The sequence below is a fragment of the Dromiciops gliroides genome, chromosome 6 (genome assembly GCF_019393635.1).
Source record: "Dromiciops gliroides isolate mDroGli1 chromosome 6, mDroGli1.pri, whole genome shotgun sequence".
NCBI classification, from domain to species: Eukaryota; Metazoa; Chordata; class Mammalia; order Microbiotheria; family Microbiotheriidae; genus Dromiciops; species Dromiciops gliroides.
The window spans coordinates 105,632,044-105,640,906 of record NC_057866.1 but is presented as its reverse complement, the minus strand read 5'-3'; positions in this window follow the sequence as shown (position 1 = coordinate 105,640,906).

The window sequence follows — 8,863 nt, the reverse complement described above, 5'->3', positions numbered from 1 at the left end:
TTTTGCCCAGGTACCTTGCTGGATTTTACCATCAGCATTGATACCATGGATATCACTACACTTTTCTGGGCTTTTTTCTCTCTCAATTTTCTATTTTGTTACTCAACAACGTAGGATAGTCAGGGATATTATTCAATTAACCAAATCAATTCAAAAAGCATTGATTCTGTGCCTATATTATTTGCATTTTTACACCTTAGAGATAACCAAAACCAAAAAACCCCACCACATTTTAATAAAAACATTCCCTGCTCTCAAGGAACTTACATTCTGCTATTGCAAGTTTATTTTAGAACTTCATATACATTAACCTTGAACACGTACAAAGAAAAAAAAGAAAAAGTCTGCAGGAACATTGTCAACTAAGTATGATAAAGGCTCTATAATGAAATACACACACACACACACACACACACACACACAAGAAACACAAGATTACCTGAGGTAAGAGTCTGTGACAAGGTCCAACTGACAGGACTGCTGGGCAGCAGAAAGGAGGCTGATACTTATACAGACTTTTCAGCAATGGAACAAATAGGAAATGAGTCTGTAAGCCAATTGTGCATGAGGTAACTTAGGGAATTCCCCCTGAAAAATTCTTCCTAGGTGTTTATTAAAATAAATGTTAAGGAACAGAGAAACAATCATTTTTCTCAGGCTGCAAAATACTCAACTCTGGTTTCTTGGCAGGTTGTCCTATTTGCATGCTTTCTCTTACTTTCATTGTCTTGGAACAAAGGGAAGAGCTCCATGGGGTGAGTTTAGCACATTGAACTAGATAATCTTATCCTCCAAATGTTATAAATACATTTTAGTCTCTGTAAAGCACATTTCCAATGACTTGGGGGTCTGGATCCAGTTTAGTTTTGAGTTACAAAAAATAATCAATGTTTTGTAGGCTTATAAATCATGTTATACATATCCCCTCATTTGAGTTTCACAACAACCTCATGATATAGATTCCATAGATTATCTCTACTTTATAGATGAAGATTCAGAAGTCTGGAGAGGTTAAGTAATAGGTCCATGGTAAGTAACAGGTCCAGGGTTACAAGAAGTAGGCAAAACTGAGTTAAACTTTATTTATTTCCCAATTTTTATTCACATCTCTACCTTGACTCATGTCATTCTTCCTGTATGTGATAATTCTCCCTTATCCATGTAAGAAATATTCTGTGAAACCTAAATAAGATGCCTCCTATTGATTGAGACTTTCACTGATTATCCCAAACTGCAAGTAACACCCATTCTTAAGTATTATTCTTAACCTTCACAGGGGTAAACAATATGGCTGGGTAGATATGTAAGAGATAAATGTCAAGGACTTCCTCCATATGTAGTTGAAAAAGGAAATATACACTTCCACCTCTTTTCATTCAAGATACTTCAGTGCTGGTGTGCACTGGCCTGATGATATATAAGAATCATATCACACAGTTCCTTAATCTGAAGTTTTGTTTTTATTTGTTTTCTCTCAAAACTTAGCTAATGTGAAGATGTTTTCCATGACTACTCATGTATAACTTATATTGAATTTCTTGAGTTCTTGGGGGTGGAGGGTGGGAATGGAGGGAAGAAGAGAAGTTGGAAAACAAAGTTTAAAAAAATTGATGGAAAAAAAAAAAGAATCATGGCACTATGTGTGAAAGGAAATAAATAATAAGAACAGATCCAAGAAGTTTACAGCAGCTCATCAGTGGTAGTCCAGATTTTCCCTTTCCCATGTTCCTTAGGATTATATGGGACCCAGACTATGATATATCATATGAATGCTGTGCCTCGTGTGCCCTATGTTTCCCTCCAGATCTTTCATGCTTTGGACTCAGCTCCTGGATTACAGCAGATCTACTAGGACAGAGTACATCTAAGACAGGATCTGAACATTAATGTCATATCCTAACACCTCAGCCTGAAAACAATAAATCTCACCCTTGTCAAAAGAGCTCAATTTTCCATAGGCAGTGAATTTTGTCCAGCAGTAAATATTCATCACAATCACTCATTGTTTTATAAATGTTCATCTCTTAACCCAAAAAGATTATAAGATCTGTGACAAAATGGACCATGTTTTATACTTTTATTGTATTCCACAGGGCCTACCAAAATGTTATATAGAAAAAATACAGAATATAAGAGTTGAAAGGAACTTCAAATGCCACCTGGACTAGTTTATACATGACATAATGGTTTTGGTTTATATTACAATTGTTGCCCATCGCACAAGCTTCCAGAGCCTGATGAGATAGCTATTTAGAGGAAAGGAATTGGTCATCATAGCTACGGGAGAAAAGGGTCAAAGCAAGTTAATATGAGATCTAACCTTGTGATAAATCCCTTCCTACCTTGGTGGTCAATGAAAACACCTGGGGACATATTATGAAAAGCCAAGAAAAATAAATCTATTCCCTCTTGCAGATGATAACTCTTAGTTCTTAAAGACGGGCATCACATGTACTCCCTAGAAAATTTCTCTCCAAGATAAACAGCCCTATTTTCTTCAATCAATTCTCATAAAATAGAATTGCAACCTTCACCATAAGTATCACTGTTCTATAGACACTTTCATTTATCAGTATCCTTGCTAAATGTGGCATGCAGAACTGAAATATTCTAAAAAATATGTGATCAATCCAAAGTGCCTTGGGACTATGACATCCCCAGTATAGGAAACTCAAAAACTCCGACAATACATATTGCAACCCAACCCATGCCTGTGTCATTTCCTCCTGACTTTGCAAAGATGTCACTGAAGAACTCAGGTTTTCCAGCTATTACCCCTTATCCTTGATACATAATTGGCTTATTTTCTTTTCTATCATATGATTCCTTGATTATATCTTTTACTCCTGCTTCAATGTAACTCATTGAACGTATGTTGACAAGGCTAAGCTGTTTTCATAGGTTATATCTTTCTTTCATGAAGCTATGAAATATTATACAGCTTGATGGAACTACACAATGTCATCTCTAAACAAGAACATTTGGCATTTCTAACCATTCACAAAGAATTATCTGGAACAATGTTGTTATATGTCAGTTGTGTCAGATCTACCATCTTTGATGACAACCACAGTTTGTTATAAACATCTTTACAATTCACCTCCTTCTTGATTTTGTTGGTTGCTCTCCTTCAAATTTGATGATTACATGACATGAATATAACTATATTATTGTTGAATCTCTTGCTATTGTTTCTTTTTCTAATTTGAGAAATGTAGCCTTTATTAGATAAACTTGCTGTAAATATTTTTGACATTACTTTGTTGTCTTTGATACAATGTGCCATTCATATGTATAAGGTTCCCCTGGTTTTGCTCACTTCACTCAACACCAGTTCATGTAAGTCTTTCCAGGTTTTTCTGAAATCTGCCTGCTCATCATTTCTTATAGCATAATAGTATTCCATTACATTCATATACCACAACTTGCTTAGCCATTCCCCAATTGATGGACATTCTGTCAATATCCAATTCTTTGCCACCACAAAAGGAGCTGCTATAAATATTTTTGTACAAATAGGTTCTTTTCCTTTTTTGATCTCTTTGAGATATAAGACCTAGAAGTGGTATTACTGGATCAAAGGGTAGGCACAGTTTGATAGTCCTTAGGGCATATTTCCAAATTACCCTCTAGAATGCTTGGATCAGTTCACAACTCCACCAGCAGTGCTTTAGTGTCCCAATTTTCCCACATGCCCTCCAACATTTATCATTTTCCTTTTCTATCATATTAGACAATCTGATGGATGTGAGGTGATACCTCAGAGTTGTTTTAATTTGCATTTCTCTAATCAATAGTGATTTAGAGCATTTTAATATGACTATAGATAGCTTTTATTTCTTCTGAAAACTGCCTGTTCATATCCTTTGACCATTTATCAATTGGGGAATGCCTTATATTCTTATAAATTTGACTCAATTCTCTATATATTTCAGAAATAAGGCCTTTATCAGACATTTGCTATAATAATTCTTTCCCAGCTTTTTTCTTTCCTTCTAAAGGCATTGGGTTTTTGTGCAAAAACTTTTAATTTAATATAATAAAAATTATTCATTTTACAAATAGTGATGCTCTCTATCTCCTATTCGGTCATAGATTCTTCCTTTATACAAAAATCTGACAGGTAAACTATTCTTTGATCTCCTAATTTGCTGATGGTATCACCCTTTATATCTAAATTATGTTCTCATTTTGACCTTATCTTGGTACTGTGAGAGTTAAAATTGGTGCTATACTATTTTCCAGTTTTCCCTTCAGTTTTTGTCAAATAATGTATTTTTGTCCCAAAATCTTGAATCTTTGGATTTATCAAACACTAAATTACTATGGCCATTTAGTAGAATGTATTGTATCCTCAAGTGGGCTTTGACCCCCAAAACCATTATTTTTCTCACAATCTCCCCTTTGCTTCATGAAACATGAAGCAGTGATATTACAAAGAGTTCTTAACTTTGGGAATAAAAGGAGCAAAAAGAATTTGAGTGATGCATTGACAAAAATTTAATGGGGCAGTCCCCTTTAGGAGGTAGATGTTACAAATAGTGTATGAAATAGAAAAAAGGAAACAAAAAAAGAAAATGTCCATTTAAGTCTTTGGAAGTCTTATCTCAGATGATTCTTGTGATGTCATCTGGATGCAACTCTGGATTCTGGGCATGGTCTCAAGTGTGGTTGCAGAGAAGTCTCTCAGGTATCTTCAAGTGCTGATGCTCAGCTCAACTGGAAAGTCTCCTACAAAATTAATCTTAACACAACTTCAAATAAGTTTGTCAATAACCAAATCTAAGGAATTCAGAATCTTTTAGAAATTTTACAATTGCGTATTGTCCAGTTGTTACATATGAAACTCAGATATAATAAAAACAAAAATTAAAACACATTTTTAACTTAATATTACTGTAAACCCCCTGTAGAGAATAAATTGAGAAGATGTAATATAAAAGTTGTCAGATTAATTATAGTTATAATAATTTCTAACAAAAGTGGATGTCTCCTTAAGGCATTTGCAAAAGAGTCCACAAGTTATGCTGATATACCATTCTTTAATACAGGGCTAAAACAATTGTGATATTAATTAAGAAAAGGACTTATGTCCTAGGTCCATCACTTTTTGCATCATGTGCCTAATTATCCTCATGCCATTATGAGAAATTAAAGAATCTAATATAACTGGTAACAGATATCAAGGCCAAATCCAACATATGACATCCTGGAATTATAGGAATTACAGGAGAGTTACCACAAAAGAATAATTATAGGAAATTTACAACAAAAGAATAAAAAAAGTGATGGGAGATGAACATTCCCACACTTGAGTGACATATACAGCCAATGCAGTATGCCAGGCTTAAAATAGGTGGATGGGATATATGTCCATGCCACCCAACAAATTGGGAGAAACAGAGTCAGGCTTAATCAGATGCATGGGATTGAGGCATCAATCTGGCAAATTGGAGGGGAAATCAAAGCCAGGTATAGAATGAGAATGAGATGGGTGGGTGAAAGTGTCTAGCCATCAAAATCGCATAGCTGATTAACATCCGGTATTATATGGCAAAATTGTAGGGAAATGAAGCCAAAAGAAGCTAACCTCAGCTCTTTCCAATGGCCATTCTCTCAGCCTTTCCCAGGGCAGTGTACTGCCTGCACTTCATACATATCTCCCCTCTTGTGACATTCAATGCCCACTCTTATATGTATTCCCCTCATGCAAGGCTGGCATCTTGGCTGCTCAGGATCTGATAACTCAGAATAAAGGCAATTAATGTCTCAAATGGTAAATTCCCATAATCCAAGGCTCATATGAATTTAACTACTGAGGATAATGATGAAAGCAAAAAATGTGAATTTGTTTCATGATTCAGGACATAATTCCAACATACAATAATTCCAAATAATAAATACAAATATATAATCACAATCACATAGATAGTAGATGTCAGATGTAAATGACTGACAACATTATTCATTATTATATAATTTCCATCAATGAATTAATAAGTAAAATAACTTGGAATTGACAGACCAAAGAATACAAAAGACTTGTATATATTCAGTTAGAAAATGTTCTTTAAAGAAATAAAAAACAATTTAAATAGCTGGAGGAATATCAATAATACTTCCAAAATTAATTTACACTTGCCATGACAATCAAATTACCAAGGAAATATTTTATAGGACTTGATCAAATAATAGGAAAATTCAGTTGGAAAAACAAACTATCTAAAATATGGGAGAATAATATTTCCAGACTTCATACTTTATTATGAAATCAAAGTCATCTGGCATTGGTTCAAAAACAAATAGATGAATGGAATAGACTATCCAAGGAAGAATAAAAAACAAAACAATGAAATTCAATAGCCCAGTGATTTTTTAAAAATGGAAAACATAAATTATCTTAGAAAACATCTTCATTTGATTTTTTTAATTACTGTGAAAACTAGAAAGTTCTAAATGAATATGAACTTAATATTAATGATGAGATATTTTTTAAAAATTGAAAAGAAGTTGGTCACATACTTTTCACATCTATAGGTAGCAAACATAGTCTTAACCAAACAAGAGATATAGGCAATTACAAAATATAACTTTGATTACATGAATCTGAAAAGCTTTTGCACATGTTCTCTTTTTTAAAGTTAAGTATACAATCACCAACATGTTCTTTATCTGTAGTATGTATGTAGTATGTAGATGCTTTTACCTTTGTGAAAAATCAGAACATATTGTAATACAAGTTATGCAATACAACTTTAAAAGAATGACAATCTCTATGATAATATAAGCCCATACAATTAATTTCAAATGTGGATGCAATAACATAAAAAACCTTTATGTAGCATTTGAATTGACATTATTCCTCTGAGGGAATCTAAAACTTTTCTGGTTGCGTGTTTGAAATCCTCAAACCTCATGTTAATATCTTGATGTCTAATCCTACACTCCTAAAAATGTGCCTCCATTTAAGGCAATAGAAACAGGTTCTGGAAGGCTGATGATGACTGTCAGACACTTGTTTCAGCTTATTAGAAATTTCTTGTATGGCAGCTAAAATTGTGTCCTCAGGAGCAGTGGTATCTACATGCACCTGACACCCATCTTGCAGTTCTTTATTCATCTTAAGCTTCTCCTGTTCTTCTTTAACCCCTTTGTTTTCTCTGTTGGTGCTTTCATAATGATACAAATATTTTATAAGGTATTTAATTAAAGGTAAAAGCAGATCAACAATGAAATGAGCATTTCTGGAATTTAAAGAATTTTCCTCTAAGGTTGGGATTAATGTACATCAGCAACAGGAAAAGTCTAAGTCATAGGACTTAGAAGCAGTGGGAGTGCGCTCAGGAGTGACCCCTTTGCTAGGTACAGGCCGAGGGCAGCGAGGCGGCAGTGGCCCGCTGCCGAGTGGGGAATGGGTGGAGCACTGGAGTGGTGGCAGGCTGCCGCACAGACTTGGGTGGGCGCTGGGCCAGCTGCGGTGGCAGGTTGCTCTACCATCTTGTAATTCAAAATTTACCTAAAATCAACATACACCACACACACAAAAACCTAACAGGATCTTATAAAGTAACAGCCTAAAATTCTCTCAAAAAACTGTTCCTCTCTCTGCTTGCCTTTTAAGCCTGATTAAAGTTTGAGAAGGAAAAACAGATACTTAGATCAGAATCACGTAGAAGAAAAAAAAATTGAAAATATAAAGGAACAGGCACATAAAATCAGCGAGAATAGGTGAAACATACAAACATAGAATTTCTTACCCCAATTGCTTGAAGAGAAGATCAGAAGATTTCAGGGTCCAAAATGTCCTTCGTGGGGCAGCTAGGTGGCGCAGTGGATAGAGCGCCGGCCCTGGATTCAGGAGGACCTGAGTTCAAATCAGGCCTCAGACACTTGACATTTACTAGCTGTGTGACCCTGGGCAAGTCACTTGACCCCAATTGCCTTAAAAAAAAAAAAAGGCAAAATATCCTTCATAATCAGCCAACTGTGTCCTTTGAAATTATATGGGGGTGCCTATCTCTGTTCTAGGTTTGGGGTAACTTAGCTGGGGTTTCTAATATATTGCTACTTATAAATTAGAGGCTTATAGCACCAGTCTTTGGTGTTAGGCATTTATGAAAGCATATTAAATGTTAGTAAAGAGAGAAAACACAGTGCTCAGAATTAGAGTCTAGAAGCCCTACATACCTAGATAGAAAAGAAAGAGTGGGGATTGCATGGCTGCCTCCTCCAGGATCCTAGGCCCAACATAAAATCCCAGGATGGGGAGAGGCACAGTGAGAAGAGCAGGGGAGAGAAGAGCACAACTCCCCCCTGCCACAAGGGTTTTTATCCTCTCTCAGGTAGAGGTGGGTCACTGAACACTGATCCAAGCTAATTGGCCAGTCCATTGATTGACATGACTTAGGGGGTCAACTAGGTGAGTTAACTTCCTTTAGGTAGTCAGGAAGGTCAATCTGCATTTCCTTTGCAATTCTCCTGACTCTGGGCTGGTCTTAAAAGAGGTCAGGCAAGGCTCCCTTGAGTGGGGGGACTCTCAAGTGGGGGGGCCTTTGACCACCAAAATGTTATTTTTCTCACATGTCTTTTCTGAAATCTACCTGCTCACCATTTTTATAGCACAATAGTATTCCATTACATTCATATACCACAACTTGTTTATCCATTCCTCAACTGATGGGTGTTCCTTCAATATTCAATTCTTTGCCACCACAAAAAGAACTGCTATAAATATTTTTGTACAAATAGGTTCTTTCCCTTTTATGATCTTTTTGGGACACAGACCCAGTAGTGGTATTGCTGGATCAAAGGGTATGCACAATTTGATAGCCCTTTGTGCATAGTTCTAAATTGCTCTCCAAAA